The following is a 25,634-nucleotide window of genomic DNA, read 5'->3' as shown; positions in this document are numbered from 1 at the left end:
GTTGGACCAATTTTCCTGATGCCAGATGGCTCAGCAGACTTTTCAGATGTTGCTACTCTGTTGTACATACCAGCTTCAGTTGCTCCACACCCCAAAAGTACATCCAGCTAGAAAGTGCATGAAAAGGTCATTATTTCATGGATTCCTCAGGCAAAACTTCCTCCATGAAGGAGTTTGACCCTTCCCCAGACTGAGAAGAGGGAGTGTTCCTTCATTTTTGCCACGTAAGCACCTCTAAATGGGGAGGAATAGGTACAGGTCTGGGCACCTCGCTACAGGTGGGTGTTCAGTTATATATATGATCTATAGATACATGATGCAAAATAAAAATAATGTTGGGTAGTTGTACAAATTTGATGGTAAACAGTGACTCCTCAGGAAAATTGCCATGTATGCTATTTAAGCCAGAATTCTTTTGGGTGTAAGTGACAGACATATGTGAACTAGGTCAGAGAGAGAAGGGCATCTATTGGTTCATATAACCAGGAAGGATGAGGAAAGGAGTGACTCAGAGGCCTGAAACCCCCAGTTCACTTTTCCTCTCTGCCTCTTGTTTCTGCTTTTCTCTTCAAGTGAAGGGCAAGGCAGGATTTGGGGCCCCACAGTTCAGTTTCACCAGCAAAGAGGAAAGAAAGAATGTAGCATGCTTGTGTACACACACACACACACACACACTCCAATCATATTTGGAAGATTTAGACAGCATATTGGAGCAATGGGGTGCAAAGGAACTCTTCCCCCAAAGAAGAGGGAAAGCACACATATGGCTCTTGTGGGAATTGTGCTGAGCCAGAAATAGATTTTTTTCTCTTGAGGTTCCATATTCTCCAGAATACATTAACGTCAGTTTGAGAAGCACAGACATATGTCATATGGTATCTCTGATGGCCTCAAATCTGAAGACCCATAAAGATTTCTATGGTGAAACACTCTTTGTTTTCTGGTGGGACATTTTGATGGATGGCAAAAGCATCAGGAATTTGTGGGAGAAAGAGTTAAAAACCCTTTTTAGGAAAAAAAATTAAACACTGTTGGGTTTTGGGAAGAGAGAAAAGGATGAAAAGAGTAAAGTGAGAGAGAAATGTCGGCATGAACCTGGGCATCACATTAAAATATCCCCTATAGTGAAAAGACCAAAGAATCCCTAAAATTAGAAGATGTAACATTAAAGTTGAAATTTTTTGTGTTTCTGTGGTATAGATCCTATGACAATGAAAAATTAGGTGTTCTACAAAATACCATTTTCTTCCTGGGCACAAAACTAGACTACATTTCCCAGCCTCTTTTGCAGTTAGGTACAGTCATGTGACTAGTTCTAGCCAGTGGAATGTTGGCAGGAGTGATGCCACCTCCAGGCCTGGCTTACACAACTACCACCTTATGCTCCGCACTCTTCCCTCTCCTGCAGGCTGGCTGCAGAAGATCGGGTAGAGGGCTCCATGACCCCAGCAGATGTTAGAGCCACCAGATGAATGAAACCTCTGTGAAGGACTGTAAGGATCAGACTCCTTGCCATCTCCATGGGACTATGATATGAGTAAGAGACTATCCTTTCGCTATTGTTAAGTTTATGCAGTAGAGACTTGTTATAGCAGTTGACTTATCCTGACAAGTGCAGACTTCATCCCCTACCCCCTCATATCTTCAGAATACATTCAAATGCCCTGTGAGAGTGAGAGTTCTGTGGCAGTCATAAAGGAGGCTGAGTTTCACATGAGGGTTAGCATGGCATGGAACAGAAACCGCATTTACAGGAAGCAGTATATTCCATAATGGAAACCCATTGCAAAAGCAGGTGTTTGAGGCCAGAGGTGACCGTGAAAGCATAGACTCCCTGTGAATTTGCAGAAGTGCTGGAATGGGCTTTTAGTTCCACAGAGCATGGAATGAGGCAGGCTTTAGGAAACTTACCAAGATCTGAAGGGAATAACATGTGGATTATGTTGTTATTTTTTTGCGGTACAGGGTACTAGGAGTGAAAAAAGTTTTTGAATCACATGTCAAGGATGAAAACTGGGTGGATGGATGGAAACTGGATGGATGCTTCTGACCACAAAATCCTGAAATAATACTTAAATCACTTGGATGCTTACAGAATCATTTTACCTAGTGAAATCCCTGATAGCTGAGTGGGGTCTGTTTAACTGGCTGTGAAACAGCTCCCAGAATCTATACTTCCCTGGCTGTCCAGCCTAAATTAGAAACTCCCCATTTTTGTCTCGCATTGTATGCTGTGGTTTTCCCTTAAGACATTAATTGGGTATTTATTATGGCATTAACTTTTTCAGTGTGTCTCCCCTGCTAGACTCTAAGCTGCATGAGGACAAGAACTGTGTCTCTTTCGTCCCCCAATATATACCTGGTACCTGGCATAGAGCCTGGCAAACATTCATGAATATTTGTTGCAACAAAACAAAATCTGTACCTGTGAGATCCTCAGACAAGCGCCTGTTAGCCTCCGAGAATTCACCTTCTAACTTAGGTTGAAAATCAGATATTTTTTAGCTATTTGATAATTTGAAAATGTATTATTATCTTTATGTAAAGAAAAAATGGCATTTATCAAAGATGAATATGATAAGAGTTCTCATGTGAATTTTGTAACAGTGATAGCTATGTAGGTTGTTATTATTATTATTGATAATATCTGCTTCTCCCTAGAAAATATGTGAATCCGTTTCCCATGGTTATAGTCTAGTCTGAGTTTCAAACTTAGAATGTCTCTTTCCCTTCAATCCTGGCAGCACATTATTAAGTAAATAGCCTTTCTGGCTGAACCTCAGCTGACCTGCCTACTGGAACCTTTCTTATCAGAGTTCCAGGAATGATCACTTTTGTTTTTTAAGAATAAGATACTGAAAGAGCATAGTGATATCCTTTTTTTTTCCCCCCTGATGGCTTTGTATAAGTCTGGCAGTTCTTCCTCAAGTAGTACAGCTTAAACTCATAATTGTGTTTTTCCTCATCATTTCCCCCCTTCCCCTAGCCACTGGACTCCAATGTCCAAACTCCTACCTTCGTACCTTTGTAGAAGGTTTTAATCATTTTTGCGAAAGTTTATGTTCAATATACACTTACCCCTTTTCCTTTGTTTGCTTATAAGCTTTTGGGGCAGATTTCAGCAAATACCTACCAATTTTCTTTATTCCTTCATTCTGACATTAAGTCCCCAGGGTAATTATTGTTTTTTTAGAATAGGAGAAAACAATGAAGAAGAGTATCTTAGTTTCTGACACAAAGAAGAAGATGCAGATCTGTGGTTGGAATGCTTGGGATTTAATTCCGAGGTGACACTTGATCAAATGTTCAGCACAGTTAGCTCTCGGTAAGTAGTAGCTTCTTGTTAACTTGATGACTTTCCAGAGCCTAATAATAAGGAAGATTATAAAGACATTTCTAAGCTCAAAGGGAAAAAATGCCATAACCTATAATTCGTATCACTGTGGGTCAGAGAAATGGGACATCTTGCTCTGGATCTACAGTCTAATAAACTTAAGCAAGCTCAGAATATCTTACTGAGTTGGTGAAGTTCACAGTGAAGCTGAACAGAAGTGAACTTTTGATGACTTTAAACATTGGTAGAGTCTCCAAATGTCATTTACTGCCAGTAGTGGCACTGTGCAATCCTGGAGCCCCCAGCAACATGTGGCAATTTTAATTCATTAAAACTAACTGAAATTTGGGGTCCTTTGTTGGTAATCATAAGAGCATGAGACTCTCTCTTGATGTCAGAGTCATGAGTTTGAGCCCCACATTGGGTATAGAAATAAATAAATAAACTTAAAAAAAACATAAATGAAACTTAAAATACAATTCCTTACATTTTAAGTACTTGGTAGCCATGTGTGCTATTGGCTTCCCTGTTGGATATCACAGACCCAGAACATTCTCATCATCTCAGAAAGTTCTACTGGACAGTGATGCTGTCTAGGAACAAGTAAGTTAGAAAATTGTGCTAATGCTTAAAGTACATAAACTTATATGTAGCCCACAGTATCAGTATTTTACAAATGTTTAATTAGTATGTACACTTTTGTTTTGTTTAGTGTGCACACTTTTCAGCCCTTGAAGAAAAATGTGTTGAACTGTCCCTGTGCTAGCCACTGAATATTTAAAGCGGGCTTTGTGGTTGAAAGACTATGGCTGGTTTCACTTGCTGGGGAATCAAGTGCAGAAAGATGGAAATCAAAAGATTAACTCTTATCTTCTTGCAAGTGATAAAAAGAACTAGTCATCCTAGTTAGGGTTTTAGAGGCTGAGTAGGTATTTAGGGTTTGGGAGCTAGTCACTACTACATGAGCAACATCGCTAGCAAATATTTACCTCACAGTGAACAAACTGGAGCCATTAACCACCCTTTCTCAGTGTTCTGTGCGTAGAAATGAATGAGGCTGATAAGCAAGTATTTGTTGAGCTCTTTTTGTGTGCCTAGCTATATGAAGATACTAAGAAATTTTTAAAACACTTGAAACTGTATGTCTTGCATGAATAGACTTTCATCCAAATTTCAATAATTAGAAAAATTGTGTTCAGCCTATTCTGCTCATTAAGATTTAAAATAACAGTAATAGCCCCTAACATTGTTCAGTACTCATTATGTGCACCATGGTCGGTACTTTACACACATCCATTTAACCCTGGAGACAACCCTGTAAGGTATTTTTATCCTTTAATAAATAAGGCAGCAGCATTCAGAGGCATTGTCTTGTCTTCTGAGATCACACAGCTGGTCAGAGGCAAGTTGGCACTTGAGCCCAGATTTGTTCAACTCGGGAACCTGGTCCTTTAGCTGCTCCTGCATGTTATCCTTCCTATCCTTAAAGGTAGAAATGCTTCTAGCTAATTATCAGTTGATCAGAAAAGTAAACCAGCCCTTCCTTCCATGCAGTTTGCTCCTTGGGATTGCTTTATGTTACAGACTTACTATCTCAATTGAGCTTCTCAAAGGCTCATGTCCTCTGACCAAGCTGAGAATATACTCCCATATAGACTGTCTACTTTGGTGCATATACAATATGTGTAGGAATAATGAAAACAGTGTTGCCAGACTTAGAAAGAAGAAAAGATTCCCAGTCACATTTGGCTTTCAGATAAACAACAAATAGTTTTTTAGGATAAATAAATCTCATGCGGTATTTGTGTTTTTTCCAGCAACCCTAATTAAAGATACATAGATAGATAGATAGATAGATAGATATAGACAGATAGATATAGACACAGAGAGAGATTCTACACTAAAGGAGTGAGTCACCCTATCATGTAATTTATAATAAATTTTAACAAGAACATGCCAAATTAAAGATGGCCACAAATGCTTTGCTTTTCCTCCCATTGAGAAGACCACTTTATTCCCCTCCTTTTGAATCTATGCTGGCCTCAGCGACTCCCTTGACAAATAGAATGTGGCAAACGTTACATTCTGTGATTTCTGAAGCTAGGTCACAAGAAGCCTTGCAGCTGCCAGCTGGGTCCTTTTTTTTTTTTTTTTTTTTTTTTTTTTGGTCACTGTTCCAAGATTTATTGTTTATGCACCACACCCAGTGCTCCATGCAATACTTGCCCTCCTTAGTACCCACCACCAGGCTCACTCATCCCCCTCCCTGCCTCCCCTCCAAAACCCTCAGTTTGTTTCTCAGAGTCCACAATTTCTTATGGTTCTTTCCCCCCTCCAATTTACCCCAATTCACTTCTCCTCTCCATCTCCTAATGTCTTCCATGTTATTCCTTATGCTCCACAAGTAAGTGAAACCATATGATAATTGACTTTCTTTGCTTGACTTATTTCCCTCAGCAGAATCCCCTCCAGTCCCAACCATGTTGATACAAAAGTTGGGTATTCATCCCTTCTGGTGGCTGCATAATATTCCATTGTATATATGGACCATATCTTCTTTATCCATTCATCTGTTGAAGAGCATCTTGATTCTTTCCATAGTTTGGCTATTGTGGCCATTGCTGCTATGAACATTGGGGTACATATGGCCCTTCTTTTCACCACATCTGTATCTTTGGGGTAAATACCCAGTAGTGCAGTTGTAGGGTTATAGGGTAGCTCTATTTTTAATTTTTTGAGGAATCTCCACACTGTTCTTCAAAGTGGCTGCACCAACTTGCATTCCCACCAACAGTGTAAGAGGGTTCACCTTTCTCCACATACTCTCCAACACTTGTTGTTCACTGTCATGTTGATTGTGGCCATTGTAACTGGTGTGAGGTGGTATCTCAATGTGGTTTTTGATTTGAATCTTCCTAATGGCTAATGATGATGAACATTTTTTCATGTGTCTCTTAGCCATTTGTATGTCTTCTTTGGAGAAGTGTCTGTCATGTCTTTTGCCCATTTTTTGACATGATTATCTGTTTTTTGGGTGTTGAGTTTGAGGAGTTCTTTATAGATCTTGGATATCAGCCCTTTGTCTAGAGTGTCATTTGTGAATATCTTCTCCCATTCCATGGGTTGCCTCTTTGATTTGTTTGGCTGTTTTCTTTGCTGTTCAGAAGCTTTTGATCTTGATGAAGTCCCAAAAGTTTGCTTTTGTTTTCTTTGCCTTTGGAGACATATCTTGAAAGAAGTTGCTGTGGACAATGTCGAAGAGGTTACTGCCTATGTTCTCCTCTAGGATTTTGACAGATTCCTGCCTCACGTTGAGGTCTTTAACCTATTTCGAGTTTATCTTTCTGTATGTTGTGAGAGAATGGTCGAGTTTCTTCTTCTGTACATAGCTGTCTAATTTTCCCAGCACCATTTATTAAAAATACTGTCTTTTTTTCCACTGGATATTTTGCCTGATTTCAAGCTTTATTACAAAGCTGTGATCACCAAGACAGCAGGGTACTGGCACAAAAACAGACACATAGACCAGTGGAACAGAGTAGAGAGCCCAGATATGGACCCTTGACTATATGGCCAAATAATCACCTGGGTTCCTTTGAATGCTCTGTCTAGAAACCCTGAGCCACCGAGTAAGAAATCCAACCATCCTGCACCTTCCATGCTAGAGAGGACACATGTGTATTCCCTGGCTGGCAGTCCCTGCTGAGCCCAGACTTCTAGTCAACCCTGTTAAGACACCAGACATGTAAGCAAAGGCATCCTAGGCCCTCTAGACCAGCTTACCCAAGAGGTGAATAGCACCAAGTGCCTCAGTTGATACCACATAAAGTAGAAAAAACAACTGGTCAAGTCCTGCCCAAATTCCTAGCCACAAGATCATGAACTATAGTAAAAGGGAATTGTTTTAAGCCACTAAATTTTGGGGTCCTTTGTGATATAGCAATAAGTAACCAGAACAGAAGAAAACAAAACTATTTTATTAGTTAATGTTTTAATAATTAAGTGTACATAATGCTACAAGTAGGGTGTTCTTTCACATTAATAAGTGTGATCTCATTTAAATCAATGCCAAGACCATTCTTAATGGTGAAGCAAAAGAGATCTATCCATTACTATCATAAATGAAAGAATGATTACTCCCCAAATTACCATGTAGGTTTTCTAGAATTTTAGGCATATCTCAGTGAGAAGCAACACCAAAGTCATTTACTTGTTTGGGGTTCTGATTCCTCTGGTGGCCCAGCCTGATATCCTCTTCACTCACCTTTTGCCCCATCCACTGCTGAGCAGTCTGTTTGCAGGTGAAACCTGAGATCACCTGCTTCAGCTGCTCCTCACCACTCTAGCTCTTCTGCTCTGGACCTGTGCACACAGCACAATGCCTGCAGCAGGCTGCTCGGTCCCCAGGCTTGGTACTGAGGACATGAAGTCTTGGCCATGAGACCTATGCTGTGGCACAGGGCCTGTGCTCAGAATGCCCCAGGCTTGGTGTAGGCTCATGTATCACTACCTTGAATTTTTTAATACGTTTCCAACAAGGATTTGTAATTTTATTTGATCCTGGGCCTCACAAATTACGTATCTGGTCCTGCACCGTACACCCATGGAAAGTAATCCCTTGACTAGAGCTGCAAATCAGATCTGGTGGGTAGACACCCCTTTCTCTGTCCCTTGAATGGACAGTTCTGAAATTTGTTCTCCATAGTTGCATAGAAGATGTCCATCACCATGATCCCTAGTCTTGAATGGTCCCCTACAGTGGCCACATGAGAACAGTCATTTGTATCAGTGGCATTCCTCCTTCCCTGGGATCATTTCCCAAAATGCATGCAAGCCGCGGGAGCAGACTCCATTTTCTAGGAAGAAATCACGTTGTTCATGTCCCTTCCATGCCATCATCCTAGATACCAGGGCTTCAAACAGAAGCACAAAATGTCCTGACATCTTAGAGTTTACATTCCAGGTGGCAAACACACAGAAGATAAGTAAAGGATAAACAAAATTAATGTAGATTGTTGTGCCATGAAGAGCACAAATAAGATGCTGTGGCTAGGGCAGGGTAGGGATTTACGTATTGGATATGAGGCCTGAATAATGAGGAAGTGAATACATGCCAAGGACTGGAGCAAGAAAGTTAGGCAAAAGGAGTAGAAAGTCCAAAGGACTTGAAGTGAAATGCTCGTGGTATGGTCTACGGACAGAAAAAAGGCAGAGTGATGGGAGCCCAGAGAGCAAAGGAAAGAGAGGTGGTACAAGATATTGGAGTTAGGAAGGGACCAAGCACATGGGACCATGTTAAGGAGTGTATGTTTTATTCTAAGTAGTACGGAGAGCCACTGAAAGGTTTTTAATAAAGGAGTGCATTCTGATTTTGGTTTTTAAACTATTAGCCTGTGAGGAGAATGGATTGGCAGGGAGCCATTTAAAAAGCTATTGTAGGAATCAAAGTGGGTGTTGCTGGTAGCTCCAAGGAAGGCGGGAGCAGGGAAGATGGAGGGGAGGGAGGAACTACATCAAGGAAGATGCACTAAGGGCCCTAGCACATGATTCAGGATCCTACCTTTTGACCAAAGACCAATAAGTTCTTACAGGAACAAGAAGCATGTTAGCAACTTCTCTCCTCATTGCAGAGGCTTTGGCCACTGCCTTGTCCTCAGGGAGGGAGGAGGGAGAGAAGGAGCAGGACTCAGGCAGAGGGAAAGGGAACAAGGAAGGTTGCAGATTACTGACCACAGTCCATCTGGAACCACTCAGGACCAAAGAAACTGCTACCCAGAGGCCTTCTATGCTGTTCTCAGAAAAGCACCATCTCTCTCTGTGCTCCCCTCCCCTCCCCCACTCTGGTTATTGTCAGAGTGGAGGGAACAAGGAAGGACAGATTGCTTTAGACATTGTGTCTTACACATATTTTCAGCAAGTGACAATATCCATAAAATAGAAATAGGAGATAAGTTTATTTGAAAAAAATTTATATTATTTCCAGATGATCTGATTATGTACCCAACTCAAACAGAAACCATAAACCTTCTGCAATTCCTAAGAAACTTCTTCAGAGCTATCGAATACAAAGTATCCAGAAATCTGTCTATGCCCCATTTATCAGCAACAAGTTGGAGCATATGGAGGAAGAAACAAGTCCATTTATAATACAAAAATATTAAAAGCTATAGAAATAATCCTAGCAAGAAACATATAGGCCTATGTGAAAACAATCACAAAAACAAAAACAGCAAACCTGTAAAATTTTTAAAATAAAATCGTAATCAATGAAGAAATATTCCATGTTCCTGAAACAGAAATTAAATGATAGGTTTAATAAAAATTTAATTAAAAGGGTTTTTATGTGTGGGGACATGATAACATGATATTAAACTAAAAGAATAAGCATTCAAAAACTTCTAAAAAAATGGAAAGAGAAGAGCTATCAGGTATTAAAAACTAGAATAATTAAAACACTCAGGTTGATGCAAAAAATGGAATATTTAGTGAATCTCAAAACAGACCTTAGAACATGTAAAAACTCAGTTTATGAATGATAAATTATGTGTTATAAACCAATGTGGGAGGAGGGCTGGATTTCTAAACATAAAAGCAATAGAAGAAATGTCAGAGAAAAATACTGTATTTGACCACATGGAAGTTTAAGCATTTAGATCATGAAAAAAAGTCATAGACAAATTAAAAGCCACTTACAAACAGGGAATAAGATTTGCAGTATAGATGACATGCACGAGGTTAATATCCTTAATACACAAAGGACTCTAACAAATCTCTAACAAGAAAACACAAACAAGTAGGAATAGACAATTCACATACACACATACAAATTGGCCAATAAGCATAAAGAACTTTATCATCATCGGTAATCAAAGAATATAATTTAATGCAACAATGAAATAGTTTTTCACATATCAAGTTGGAACATAATTTTTTTAAGATTTTTTAAAAATTTATTTGACAGAGAGGAAGATCACAAGTAGGCAGAGAGGCAGGCAGAGAGAGAGAAGGGGAAGCAGGCTCCCGGCTGAGCAGAGAGCCTGATGTGGGGCTCAATCCCAGGACCCTGAGATCATGACCTGAGCCAAAGGCAGAGGCTTAACCCACTGAACCACCCCAGTGCCCCAAAGTGGAAGATAATTTTATTTATGATAATAGACCAGCATTTATTGAGTACTTACTATATGACAGGCACTCCTATGTTTACTTGTAATATATCATTTAATTCTACAAAATAAGTACTACTGCTATCCCCACTTACTGGAAGAAAAACCAAGTCACAGAGCAGCTAAGCAAGTTTTCTCAGTCCACACAGCTAGGAAGTGGTCCATTTGGGGTTCAGTTCTAAATAGTTTGATTTGGGAGCCTATATTCCAGTGAGAAACGATTAGGCAAAAATCACTCTTGAGTAGATGTGTGGAAGAGGCACTCTTGACACCACCAGTGGTGGAACGAACTGGTAACTCTTTGAAAAGTGATTTGACTCCAAATATCAAAAATCTTTAAAAGTTTTGTGGTCTTTGGTCCAGTAACTCCACTTCCAAGATTCAATTCTAGGAATATTAGAGATAGAAATAGAGAATCATGTTAAGAATATTTGTTACAGAATTCTTCTCCCAACCCAAACCCTTTACTATGGAATATTTATAAAACTGAAAAATTGGAAGCAAACCCAAGTGTCCAAGAGCAGAAAATCATTTAAATAAGTGGCATGGAGTCCTGGGTGTTATACGCAAACAATGAATTGTGGAACACTACATCAAAAACTAATGATGTACTACTGTATGGTGACTAACATGACATAAGAAAAAATAATAGGTAAATAAATAAGGTAAGTAAGTAAATGGTAGTACATCCATAAAATATGGATAAATAAATAAGTGTGTGTGTATAATCTTTTAAAATTCCAAATGACATGGGAAAATGGAGTAAAATAGAATGTTAAATGAAAAAAGTAAGGTATCAAATATTGTATATATAGTATGGTCTGAGTATTCTAAATGTAGGACAGACAGACTTGAGGAAACACATCAAGATGTTCACAGTGATTATCTCAGAGAGGTGAAATTACAGGTAAACTTGATTTTCTCTTTATACTTTTCTGCACCTTATAAATTTTCCACAAGGATATCTGTAGAACTTTTTCTTGTAACCAGGAAAAAGCCAGTGGACATTAAACGATGTTTTAACAAAATTATTTGGAAAATTATTTTGCGTACTTTTATTCCTTTCAGGAGATAAACTGGATACTGGTTGAGACCTTGTCTGGTCAAACCTAAGAGCATCAGCTGTTGCCCTTGATCGTTTCTGTCAAAGGCAGAGCTGCAGAAGGAAAAGGACCACAACTCCACTTCTGGAAGTTAAAGTGAGGGCCTGGAACTACTGAACAAGGGATGCCCACACTTAGAGGCCTATTGAGACAAAACAAAATAGATTTATTTCCTAAGCGCAGCCAAGGTCCAAATAAGATAGATTCATACTCTAGCTGTTTTCTTTTTTACTCAAACTTCAGAGGAATTGAAGCCAGAAGACATGAATTCAACCCTTCTTTTATCAGCTGTATGACTTTGGGCCAAGCATTTCATTAGGCTCTCTGAATCTTAAAATTGTCACTTCTCAAACAGGAATAATAAAAGTGCATGGCCAGTCAACTCAAATGTTTTCCACTGTGGGGGAGTCCTTTGAAATTGAAATTACCCAGATGAAGGGAGATTATAATATAATTAGACCTTTCTCTCTGCCTGGAAGGACTGTCATTGTGGATTAGATGGTCTCTTGTCATAGGAAACACAGAAACTATAGAGAATTACAGGTGTGCTAGATACCAACACCATGTCCTTAGACTGATCTTCTGAAGTTCCACCACCCCTTCTCCCAATCCCTTGGGCCCTCAGGCATGTGAGAGAATGTGAACACCGTTACTGAGCTACATACAGCTTGGCCACCTCTGCCTAGTTTCAAAGTGCTTCCTTCATGTGATCTGAATAGAGTTTTAATGCAAATAAGCATACTGTTTGAACCTCATTGGACTATGTTTGCTGTTAGTCACATGTTTGTCTCATTGGGGTGAATAATAGTTTGTAAATATCCAAAGCCTCACTCTTGAAATGTTGTTATGCCCTTTTTCTTTAGTTAATAAGTGTGAAGAGAAACTACTTACAAGGCAGCTGTGTATGTTTTTTAACCAAATGATTTTGCCCTATCAAGCCCAGATGGAGCAGGATCTAGGCTGCAACGGGCAAGGGTTCTTCAAGCATTCTCCAAAGTTGTCCCAGCAAATTCAGGAGGCCTCTGCCAGTTAATACACAAATTGAGAAACTTAACCTAACAAATGAAAGGGTATTGCCTAAGATTTTAGGGAGACAAGGTCTAGGCAAAGAGTTATTTAAGTCTGTAGACCTCAGTTTCTCCAGCTATAAAATGAAAGCTAGATGACCCTTAGGGTAATTTCTTTCTTTCTTTCTTTCTTTTTTTTTAAGATTTTATTTATTTATTTGACAGAGGGAGTGAGAGAGAGAGAGAGCACAAGCAAGGGGAATGGGAGAGGGAAAGGCAGGCTCCCCACTGAGCAAGGAGCCTGATATGGGACTGGGTCCCAGGACCCCGAGATCATGACCTGAGACAAAGGCTCATGCTTAACTGACTGAGCCACCCAGGCACCCCCCTTTAGGGTAATTTCTAAAAACTATCAAGGTCCACTTAGTTTTTGGCCCAAATTCCCACACTGAGTGTCTCTATCTAGTCAAGTACAATAAAATTCAATTTCTCCACTTTTCCCTGAGCTCTTTCAGGGAAAGGTGATCATCCTTGGGAGCTTAAGGGGATCCTTGCCCTAAGGATGTCTCTTTAAAGGTCCTCTAGCTTTTGTCTGCCTTCCTCCACACAGGTCAAGGAGTCTGCAGGCCAGAGGGTGCACCCACCAGGAGCCCACCCCATGCTCCCTATATTAGTCAGTTTGGACTGTCATAACAAAATATCACAGACTCAGGGGTGCTTAAATAACAGAAATTTAGTTTTCCACAGCTCTAGAGATGAGAAGTCTGAGATAAGTAGTGTCCCAGCATGGATAATTTCTGGTGAAAACTCTGTTTCTGGCTTACAGATGATTGCCTTCTGTCTATGTCTTCACATGGTCTTTCCTCTGTGCAGAGAGAGGGAGAAAACAAGCTCTGTTGTCTCATCTCAGAAGGACACTAATCCCCCAGGGCTCCAGCCCACTATCTTGTTCTACTGTACTTTCTTAGAGGCCCCACTTCTAAATAAGCCATAGTAGGAGTTAGAATTTAATCTATGAATTTGGGAGTTGGAGGCGTGGGACACAAATACTCAGTCTGTAATGCTCCGCCTCCTGAATGAGTTCCTGGTACCCAAGACAGTGGAATGTTCTGCCCAAAGAGCTCAGGCCACATTGCAGAATATCTACCTGAGATTTTCTTGAGCCAGGTGGCACACTGCCATCATTGGGATGGGTATGGAGTGGGGGTTCTTGGGTTGACCTTGGACACTGAGGTAGAAAGAAGAAGGAGAAGAGGGGAGGAGGCTAGAGGCCAGGGCCTGGGGGCCAGGGGCTGGACACTGGCTTTCTCTGTACCTCCAGGTTCTTGATTTTACCCGTCTTAATGATATGGAGCTCTGAGAATTCTGGATTCCAACCTGAACTTCCAGGTTGTTGAGAAGGTATATTTATATACCTTATATATGAGGTATATATTTATATACCTCAACAATCAATAGGAGGATAGAAAATTTTTAACAGTTTTTAGCCTGATAACTTTTAAGTATTTAAAATATGGTAGGTAGGCTGCATAGTTTTTTTCTCCCAGTGCCCTAACAGATGTGAGGGGCAGAGCTGATGACAGGTTGTCCCACTTCCTTCTGGACTCCTTTTACAACTCCAGCTCTGATTAACTAGCCAGTGTTAATCAGGTAATGAAGTTAAGGAGAGTATTATTAGTCTGATTCTACTTGAGATCAGGTTCTTACCTCACTACTTGTTCTTACAGGAATCCTATGTCATGATACTTACATCATACTATTAACTAATAGTTAATCCAGGCTTGCCATGTGCCAATTACTGTTCTAAGCATTTTATGTGTGTTAACTCATTTGATTCAGCAACCCATAAAATAATATCATTACTATCTTTGTATCATACAGAAGGATGTAGAAACACAGAGAGATTAATAAACTTGTCTATGGATTTGAACCAGACAATTTGGCCTTAAAATCCTGCTCTTAACCATTATGCTATAGCTTCCTCAAATAAGAGCTAGTATTTATTGAATACTCCATGTATACCAAACCCTGTGCTATTGCTAATACTCTGAGGTCATTACTGTCATTTCCTCATTTTGCAAGTGGAGAAAGTACTTTAGGAAGGTGAAGAAATCCCTCCAGGTATACACCCCTAACAAGCCGTGTTGGTAGACTTGAACATGGGTAATCCGGTCCCAAGCACATACTTTTAAACAGACCCATTCTGCTTATTTGATGACCTTTCCTTGAAGAACTCACAGGTAGTGAGGAAAGGCTGGACATATTATTGGGTCAAATGGTGACAGTTACCACAGAAGAAATTCATCTATGCTCAATGAAGAAATAGGCTGTTTTAAGTAATACAGCAATTTGAGGAAGTTAAATGGATTAAGATTGCAGGTCATGTTTCACATTGGGAAATACACTTGCATTTTTAGTTCCTGTGGCTTTGATATGAAATCTCAGAGTGAATCATTACCATCACATTCTGACTTTAAGCATGTCTTCAGTCGTAGTAAGAGTGATTTATTTCTCAGGAATTTATGACCTATTTGAAACAGGTAGGCTCTGAAGCAACTTAACCTTTGGGTCTCTGATATAATGGCTTCTTCCACAAGAAAGAATTTTGAATCTGCCTTTGAGTTTATCAACCAGGAGGCTTTTCTTATGATACCACAGTTTTCCTACTTTGGGACATTGCTCACATCTTCACTGATGTGATTGAAAGCTGGAAAGAAGATGATATGGAGAATGTTCCAAAATACATATCATCCCTCCTCGGTAGACTCATATCTAAAGATTCTCTCAAAGCCACAAAGGTCATTGAGGGTCAAAACGGATGACAGCACCTCACTCTTCTGCCCCAACTCTCATGACCACAGCAGTCTGGCATGACATCATTTATGTTATAGTTGTAATTGAGAACCCAGTGGATTCCCACAAGACTCCCATGAGACATCTTGGGTCAGGTGGCTTTGAGTGTTTTCCAGTCCCTTTGGCTAGTGTAGGGCCGTGTTTGTTGATCTTTATTGTCTTTGAAAACATTATTTGATTATGGGCAAGAGCCTGCCTAGAGTAGGTTAAAATATAAACTTATTGTCAATGCAAGAAGAGCGTTAGCTCAAGGTGAAAGGATGGCTGCCTGTATGATGTGATTTCCTGAGAAGGAGCCTATTTCACAGAACAAAAGTACAGCCTCTTCCCTCACACGCAGAGTCCTTCCTGGTTAATGTCTGACATTTCTATTGCCACACTTAACATCTTTAGCTAAATGGAGCCCTATCTATACTCAGGTTTATACCTTTCTTTATCAGAAAGGACAGGTATCTAAACAGTTATGTTCAAGTTATAAGTTTAGAATGCTATAGGTTAAGTTAGGATTGCAAATTTTACTGTGCATCAGAATCACCTGGAGGGCTTTTAAAAACATCAATTCGTGGACTATAACCTTGAGAGCATGTCTAGAGTTAGGCCTGAGAATTTGAATCTCTAATAAGTTCCTAGGTGATACTGATATGCTGCTGGTGTGTGAAACACTTTAAGAAAGACTGGACTGATGGCTCTCATGCTTCCTTCTCCACATTAACACTCCTGGTGGAGGATGCTGTCTCCTAGATCACCAGGACAGTGGCTCTGGCTGCATATTAAATGCACATGGAGATTATTTGACCGTAGAGTTGAGGGTCCATATCTGGGCTCTCTACTCTGTTCCACTGGTCTATGTGTCTGTTTTTGTACCAGTACCATGCTGTCTTGGTGATCACAGCTTTGTAGTAAAGCTTGAAATCAAGCAACGTGATGCCCCCAGTTTTGTTTTTCTTTTTCAACATTTCCGTAGCAGTTTTGGGTCTCTTCTGGTTCCATACAAATTTTAAGATTGTTTGTTCCAGCTCTTTGAAAAATGTTGGTGGAATTTTGTCAGGATGGCATTGAAAGTATAGATGGCTCTAGGCAGTATAGACATTTTAACAATGTTTATTCTTCTGATCCATGAGCATGGAATGTGCTTCCATCTTTTTGTGTCTTCTTCGGTTTCTTTCATGAGTGTTCTGTAGTTCTTTGAGTACAGATCCTTTACCTCTTTGGTTAGGTTTGTTCCCAGGTATCTTATGGTCCTTGGTGCTATGGTAAATGGAATCGATTCTCTAATTTCCCTTTCCATTTTTTTTTTATAAAAAAGCAACTGATTTCTGTACATTGATTTTTGTATCCTGCCACATTTCTGAATTGCTGTATGAGTTTTAGTAGTTGGGGGGTGGAATCTTTTGGGTTTTCCATATAAAGTATTGTGTCATCTGCAAAGAGAGATAGTTTGACTTCTTATTTGCCAATCTGAATATCTTTTATTTCTTTTTGTTGTCTGATTGCTGTTGCTAGGACTTCCAGTACTATACTGAACAACAGTGATGGGAGTGGACATCCTTGTCATGTTCCTGATCTCAAAGGAAAGACTGTCAGCTTTTCCCCATTGAGGATGATATTCGCTGTGGGTTTTTCATAGATTTTATGAAGTTGAGGAATAAAATATACAGTGGAAAAAAGATAGTCTTTTCAATAAATGGTGCTGGGAAAATTGCACATCTATATGTAGAAGAATGAAACTCGACCATTCTGTTACCCCACACACAAAGATAAACTCGAAATGGATAAAAGACCTCATCGTGAGGCAGGAATCTGTCAGAATCCTAGAGGAGAACATAGGCAGTAACCTCTTCGACATTGGCCACAGCAACTTCTTTCAAGATATGTCTCCAAAGCAAAGGAAACAGAAGCGAAAATGAACTTTTGGGACTTCATCAAGATCAAAAGCTTCTGCACAGCAAAGGAAACAGCCAACAAAACAAAGAGGCAACCCATGGAATGGGAGAAGATACTCACAAATGACACTCTAGACCAAGGGCTGATATCCAGGATCTATAAAGAACTCCTTAAACTCAACACACACAAAACAGATAATCATGTCAAAAAATGGGCAAAAGATGTGGACACTTCTCCAAAGAAGACATACAAATGGCTAACAGACACATGATTATCATTATCATCATCATTAGCCATTAGAAACATTCAAATCAAAACCACATTGAGATACCAACTTACACCAGTTAGAATGACTAAAATTAACAAGACAGTGAACAACAAGTGTTGGAGAGGATGTGGAGAAAGGGGAACCCTCTTACACTGTTGGTGGGAATGCAAGTTGCTGCAGCCACTTTGGAAAGCAGTGTGGAGATTCCTTAAGTTACCGTATGACCCTGCAATTGCAGTTTACCCTGTAAATACTAGATATTTATCCCAAAGATACAGATGTAGTGAAAAGAAGGGCTACCTGTACCCCAGTGTTCATAGCAGCAATGGCCACAGTCACCAAACTGTGGAAAGAATCAAGATGCCCTTCAACAGACAAATGGATAAAGAAGATATGGTCCATATAGACAATGTAGTATTATGCCTTTATCAGAAAGGATGAATACCCAACTTTTGTATCAACATGGATGGGACTGGAAGAGATTATGCTGAGTGAAATAAGTCAAGCAGAGAGAGTCAATTATCATATGGTTTCACTTACTTATGGAGCATAAGGAATAGCATGGAAGACAATGGGAGATTGAGAAGAGAAGTGAGTTGGAAGAAATTGGAGGCGGAGACAAACCATGAGAGACTGTGGACTCTGAGAAACAAACTGAGGGTTTTGGAGGGAAGGTGGAGAGTGGGATGAGCCTGGTGGTGAGTATTATGGAGGGCACATGTTGCATGGAGCACTGGGTATGGTGCATAAACAATGAATTTTGGAACACTGAAAAAAATAAAAGAAAAAAAAGCATATGGAACTTAAGGAAATACTTTAGTCAGGATTGTGTTTCAGACCAAAGAACCCAGAAACCTGGAGGTGGGACCCAGGCCTGGGTAATTTTTTTTTTTTAAGATTTTATTTATTTATTTGACAGAGAGAGAGAGATCACAAGTAGGCAGAGAGAGAGGTGGAGGAGGAAGCAGGCTCCCTGCCAAGCAGAGAGCCCAATGTGGGACTCGATCCCAGGACCCTGAGATCATGACCCGAACTGAAGGCAGAGACTTAACCTACTGAGCCACCCGCACCTGACCTGGGTAATTTTTTAAAAAATTCCACAGGTAATTTTATTTGATTATTTTTTTAAAGATTTTATTTACTTATTAGAGAGAGAGAGAGAGAGAGAGCGCGCACTAGCAGTGGGGAGGGACAGAGGCAGTGGGAGAGGGATAAGCAGACACCCTGCTGAGCAGAGAGCCCAGTGGGTCTCCTTCCTAGGACACTGAGGTCATGAGCTGAGCCAAAGGCAGAAATTTAACCAACTGACCCACCCAGGTGCCCCTCTGTAGGTATTTTTAATGTGTAGCCAGGGTTAGGAATCTTTGCTCACATGAGATCCTTTGGTGAGGGCGGGTTTGGGGGGGGTTGAATGTAGGAGGCAGAAATTCGTGTTTTAACACCCTTCCCAGACATATTTTTGATACATTCTGATGCGGTAATACTCCTGCCCATTTTTTAACCAGGTTGAAAATCTCCAGATGAAAATGTCCCAAAAGTTAAGACCTGGACATGGCATTCCCAAAAGTGAAATGGTCGGGGACACATATCTAGATTTCTTTTGTGATTATCATTTTCTCCCCCCGCCCTCTACGCCCATAATTGTACAGGAGAAGGTCACATATCCAGTTGCAAGTTGGGAGCTGCAGTAAGATAAAGGAGTTGAAATAAACATGGTTGATTCCTTCTGTATCCTCTTCTCCTGCCCCTTTACTCCTCCTTCTTCTGTACTTGCTGGTACCTGGACCAGATGGAGAAACTCACTGGCAAAGACAGCCTCTAGCTCCCTGAGAACTTCTCATATCTGAGGCCTTTTGATGTCAATGACATGAACTCCAGAAACAGGTGAGGTCTGAGTGGGTATGATAGTAAAGGCCCCCTTGGGTCCCAGGGAGGCCTGGAGACAAAGGTGTGTGACCTCTTATAGTAACTGGATCAGAGATCAGATGTTGCTAGACAATGATGCTAAAACCCAAGGTTTCCATTCCGGTATTAACACTCCCTAAGTGACTAAGGGTAAGCCATCTGTCTTCTCAGAATTCCCCCCACGTATATGGTTAGGAAACATGCTAATTTATCTACTAGAGAGATATTGTAAGATCAACCTACATGTTCTTACATAATCATAAAGCAAAAAAAGAAAAATGCTCATATTCTTTGGATTAGAATATTGGATCAGCCATATTCTTTGGATTAGAAATACTGCCATTTTTAACTTCATGATGTTTCTAGATGTCTAATTCCACCTTTGTAAACACCCAGGAATTCTAGAGTTCGTAATTCTGTAACTGTACTTGCAATACATGTACATATGATTCAGATTTCTGCATAACAAGCACTCCATAAATATTTGTTGTCTAAATGGTGGGTGATTAATCAATTGATTAAATGAAGGCATTTTCAAAATCAGATGTACCACTAATAAATAAAATCACAAGCTGATTTTCTAAATGAGTAACTCAATGAATACTTCCTCAGCTGAATTAATTACCACAGTCTACAACAACTCTACATTAGAAATATTAAATATGTAAAATACATAATAAATTTCCAAGTTAATCAGTTTACCATTCATGCCTAGACTAAAATGGTTGCGGTCATACACCCAGAGTTGAGACCGCAGAAACTGAAAAAGCGACAGCTATGTTGGTGAGACCCAGTGATTCCTGCTGTGTTGTGACTGGAAGAAGGTAGTCCCAACACGCCCTTCCCTGCTCTACTTTTTCTTGTTTTTTTTTAATAGCATTTAATGCCTGCCAACATAGTATATAACTGATTTTATATTATATAAACCAACTAGTCCTTAGAGCTCACATTTGTATAGTGAAATTTCAATTTTCTTTCATCTTCTACATTTTCCCATATGTTCTCATACTTGATAATAAGAGCCTTCTGAAGGGCCCAGAAAGAAGCTCATCTTAACAAAATGCAAATTTTAGGTGGCCTTAAGTTTAACTGGCATACAATGTGTTTCTGAAAAATCAAAACCAAAATTGTGTTATGTATGGTACATGAGGATATATGGAATCTAGCTCACAGAAAAAAATGTTTCCGTGTGTTCTGCATTGGTCAGAATGAACTTAGAATATTCTATGTTCTGTTCTAGACAACATTATTTTGATGAGACAGGCACAAGCTGGAGTGATCTCAAAATGGGCAGTCTAGACAGTGAACTGGAAATGTTCTCACTTAAAGAAAAATTGAACTCACTGTGAATTTTCATTTTAAAGACTGTGTTAGAATGGGCATGACAGTTGATAGCTCTGGTATAGAAAAGGCAAGTACATGTAGTCTTGGCCAGCTCAGGCTTCTGTAACAAAATACCATAGACTAGATGGCTTAATGGAAATTTATTTATCACAGTTATGGAAGCCAGAAGTCCAACATCAAGGTGCCAACCTATTCAGTTTCTGGGCAGTGTTCCCTCCCTGGCTTGCAGATGGCCCTCTGCTCACTGTGTGCTCACATGGCCTTTTCTCAGCACTTGCAGAGGATAAAGACACCAGCCCTACTAAACTAGGACCCCACCCAAATAAACTCATTTAATTTTAATTACCTCCAAAAATCCCTTTGTCCAAATTCAGTTACATTGTGGGTTAGGGCTTGAACATACAAATTTGAGGAAGACACAGTTCAGTCTACAGTACAGTCTGTTGCCCTCTAAAGTAAACATTTTGGGAGGCATGTCGTAACTCACCATAAGAAAGCTTTCTAACTAAAGCTGTTCAACCTTGAATCCAGTTGCCCACCCTCTGAAGCCGTGACCTTCCTATCACTGGAAGTCAGAATTCAGTTCAAAGAACCATTCTTGCAGTGATGTTGGGGAGGAGATTCCTGTAGTGAATGGACGTTTAGAACAGAAGACTGCTAAGGGCTCTACAATTCAAAAATTCTAGTATTTAAACTTTTAAATGTTGCTGTTCTACTAGATTTACCCCAAGTTGTCCTTCTCTTGAGGGATTGAAACCATATGTGGTTATTTTGGCATAATAAGAAAAGTTCAGTAAAAGGCTTAAAACAGCAAAAGTCAAACAATATTGGATTAAGTAAAGTTTCACAGTTCTCGGTTTTGCAGAAAGCAACAATATATCTATGATCCTCATCTGGATTAGGTGTAGATTTATGATTTTGTATGGGGTTGGGAGGAAGTGATTTAAGTAAATTCTTAAACTGCATCCCAATCACTGAGAGTTACCAGTTTCTTAAGAAACTCAAAGAGATCATTAGTGGATTCCATGAATAAGCTTAGAGGTGTCTAATGTGTAAAATCATTTCATACCTAGTAATTGGTAGCCTTTAGGCAGAAAAAGCCAAGAAAAAGAAACTAGATTAAGAAAGAAAAATAAGAATATTCTTTCACTGCTTTTCTTCCAGAAATTACATGGCCTCTTAGTATGACTGCCACATGTAGTAAATTTTCAATAAAAACTTTCAGTTCTGGATGAGCCAAAAATACTTGGCAATCAACACTATGTATTAATTCAGAACTCTGTTTTACTATGAGCTGCATTATGGTCAAAGTTTATAAAATATGGTATTTTACCTTAATATAAAATATGTTTTGTGTTTTCCTAAAAATTGTGTCAATGAGCATAAGACAAATGAGTTAGTTGCTGTCGATGCCTTACTGTTTAGTAAAATGAGTTATACTCTTAAGAATGTTTAGCAAAACATTCAAAAAATATCCAAAAAAGGATATCAAAAGTTGTATTTATCATGAGGAGAGAATAGTTTCCATACAAATTAAGAGCAATGCTTCCAACACACATCAGTCAGGATCCAACAGCATAAAACATGGTTCATAGTGATGGGTTTTTTCCTCTCTCTCTCTTTTAGGTCCTTGGATGCGGGACAAAGATCTCCAAATTGGTACACATATTTTATTGATGAGTCCTAGTTCATTAGCCTGTGCTGACTTATAAAGAAGAATCTTTGACTTGAACTTGATCTCATGGCCTCCAGTAGTAAGGTAACCATGTAATTTATATGTGAAAATGACCAAGGCACTTTTGAAAGTGAAAGGGGACATAATTACACTAGTTTAACAGGGGTAAAAAGAAAATGTGTGGGCAAACCAGAATATTTGGTAACCATATCATAGGACACATTACAGGGTGATACCCCAACCTCTATTCTACCCCAAATGATACTCTAAGATAGTAGTCCTCAAAGTATAGTCCCAGACCAGCAGCACTAGCATCACATGGCAACTTGTTAGAAATGTAACCCCAGACCTTTGGAATCAGAAACTCTGAAGTAGACAGGGTAGCATTGTGTGGCTTTTAGGATTCCTCCCATTGATTCCAAGGAATGTTAAAGTCTGAGATCCACTGGTATAAGCCAGTCATAATATTCATTTCCTTCATCAGGGTTTAGAAACAGGAAGGTCTAAAGCGAGTTTGAGCCAATGAAATATAAAAAAAAAAGGCCAGCTAGAGATTTCTGGAAAAGATAAATCAATCTATGTCTTGTTGAACAAGGGATTATATTGCCTTACGGGTTGAAGACAAACGATCTGGGAACTGTAGAGGAGACACTTGAAAAGACATTGGCTCTGTTTGGCTGCTGGATCAAGCTATCCAGAAGTCTATCCAACCTCTGGGCTATGTGGAAGAATTCACTGGTTGAAGCCATTTCTGTTTCAACCAGGGGAAAGCATCCTTCCACACCAGCACTCATTCCCACTTGTCTTGAACTAGCCTTTGCAGGTTCTTCTCCTGCCTTTGCAGATTATCTTCTCCCACAATGCCATCCTTTCTTTCTTTTCTCCCATCTCTCCCTACCCCTTTTCTCATGTCAGATCCCCCCCCCTTCCTTCAAAGTCCAGTTCACTGCCTCCCTCATAAAGACTCTACCCCAACTTGTCTCTTCTTCAGAATTCAATTTCAATTAGCAATAATCGCGCCTCGGATAAACCTCATTGGCTACGATACTGCCACTGCGCAAAGCTTCAGAATTCAATTTCACTTGCTTTCCGAAACACTGATCTGTTTTCATCATATACTACCTCTTACTACTGTGTCTCCTGTCAAAGCTCCTTATCATGTGCAAGGACATGGCCCCTGGCATTGGGTGTGACACTCCAGGATGCTCAGGAAATACTCAATGTAGATGGTGATTCCTCTGGTCAATGGAGATGAGGGACTGGCACCAGTTTCTGCCTTTGTTAGCAGGTACCATCCCCAGGTCATAGGTGTTCCTTGATTGTGACCACCACATCAAACCCTGCCTTGATTACAACTTGATTCCTACCTTGGCTAAAGCTAGAGTTAGACACCTTTATGACATCCATGAGTCAGAAACCCCAGGAACGAAAAGAGATAGGTTACCAGGTGAATGCTTGGCTACCCGCACAGAAGAGGACTTGAGGTCAGGTCTATGCAGTGAGTAGAAAATGGAGTTGCTGGACCATCCTTAGCATTGTTCTCGGGATTTGCTCTCTTCAGAAACTGGATACCACCACCTGAGTTGCATTGGTGGCAGGAAGCTACGAGTGAGGACGGATGTGAGCCAGAGATTACTCTGGCTCCTAAGAAGGCAGCATAGTTTACCGTGTGAGGAGGTGGGTTTTAGAATCAGAGCACCTAGATTTGACTCTTTGTAGAGCCTGCTGTCTACATGTAATCTTGGGCAAGTTATTTGACATCTCTGTCTCTCAGTTTCCTCATCTGTAAAATGGGGATACTAATCATACATTTTCTGACATGAGAAATACACAGGATTGTGTGTCTAAAACACTTAGCTTCCCCCCTGGTATACAGAAAGTGCTCAGTCCATAGTAATTCTTAGTGAGCCAGGCTCTTCACGGCTCAGTGCTGGCTTCCCTCCTCCCTGTGAGCATGGGGGAGGAGGGCCTGACACTTCCCTGTTCAGAGGCAGGGCAGTGGGTGAAAGGTGAAGAGAGGAAACTGGAATCTCAAGGGCAGTTGGAGAAAGCAGGCTTTGCCCTGCCTTTCTGCAGCACTGAAGCTGTGGTTTAGCATCTAAATCTAAAACTGACCAGTATCCTCAGCACAACACTTTTCAACCCACCTTCCCCAGAGGCACTGGCACAGAGAGTCAAGGGCAAAGAGCAGAAGTGCTGGGGTTGCTACTAACTCCTTGCGTTACCTAGCACTTCCCAGCTTAGAAAGTTCTTTCCCATCTTTTCTCTCATTTGGCCCTCAGCTGGTCCTCATGCTGTAGCCAGGGATTTCCCTTCTTAGGCCCATTTTACCCATGAGGAATCAGAGTGATTGTGTGACTTGCCAAAGGCCGCGCAGTTAGGAAGTTACAGAGCCCGGGCTCAGAGATGTTCTGACTCCAATTTAGTCATCAGCCCATCCCCTGCCCATATGCCCTGCACATGCAGTCAGTTTTCTAAAGAAAAGCATAATTCGTATGTTCTGCAGGTAACATTATTTGAGCCAGATTGTCAAATACTGAAAAGCTTCTCACCTCTCTTTCCAGGATCCTTTGCATAATGTTCGAATATGAATCTGGTTCCCAAGAAAAAGAGTGGACAGGTCTGCTTTCAGTTACTTAGTTATGCAGAAAGTATTTACTGTCATGCCTTAACCTGAAGGAGGAACCAAATCCTATTTCACTTGAGTGTTTGCCCAGATCTCTATTTCTTATGTAAGAATTCATAATTCTTTTTTTTTTTTAAAGATTTTATTTATTTATTTGACAGACAAAGATCACAAGTAGGCAGAGAGGCAGGCAGAGAGAGAGAGGAGGAGGAAGCAGGCTCCCCCGATGTGGGGCTCGATCCCAGGACCCTGAGATCATGACCTGAGCCGAAGGCAGAGGCTTTAACCCACTGAGCCACCCAGGCGCCCCAAGAATTCATAATTCTTAAATAAATTCATAAATTCATGAATTTCTTATGTTAATTCAAACCCAAGTCCCCATATTTGACTGTCATGATTCTTTTCTTTCCCTTCATATTTAAGGAAGGAACCTGAAGTGTTTATGAAAATTGCAAGAGGACAAAATCAGATG

General features: G+C 40.2%; 1 long non-coding RNA gene and 1 pseudogene across 1 annotated transcript; one reads left to right on the top strand and one right to left on the bottom strand.

Moving 5' to 3' along the window:
* On the top strand, positions 1 to 22,614 carry LOC131832245 (uncharacterized). Its single transcript, XR_009353961.1, has 5 exons — positions 1 to 224; positions 1,409 to 1,537; positions 3,194 to 3,325; positions 16,964 to 19,496; positions 22,488 to 22,614. It is a non-coding gene; the product is annotated as an uncharacterized LOC131832245 (long non-coding RNA).
* Positions 22,615 to 23,519: 905 nt separating this feature from the next.
* On the bottom strand, positions 23,520 to 23,601 carry LOC131832767 (U4 spliceosomal RNA; annotated as a pseudogene).
* Positions 23,602 to 25,634: the final 2,033 nt, after the last annotated feature.

This window comes from Mustela lutreola, chromosome 5 (genome assembly GCF_030435805.1).
Source record: "Mustela lutreola isolate mMusLut2 chromosome 5, mMusLut2.pri, whole genome shotgun sequence".
NCBI lineage: Eukaryota > Metazoa > Chordata > Mammalia > Carnivora > Mustelidae > Mustela > Mustela lutreola.
This window is presented reverse-complemented; position numbering and strand designations above follow the sequence as displayed.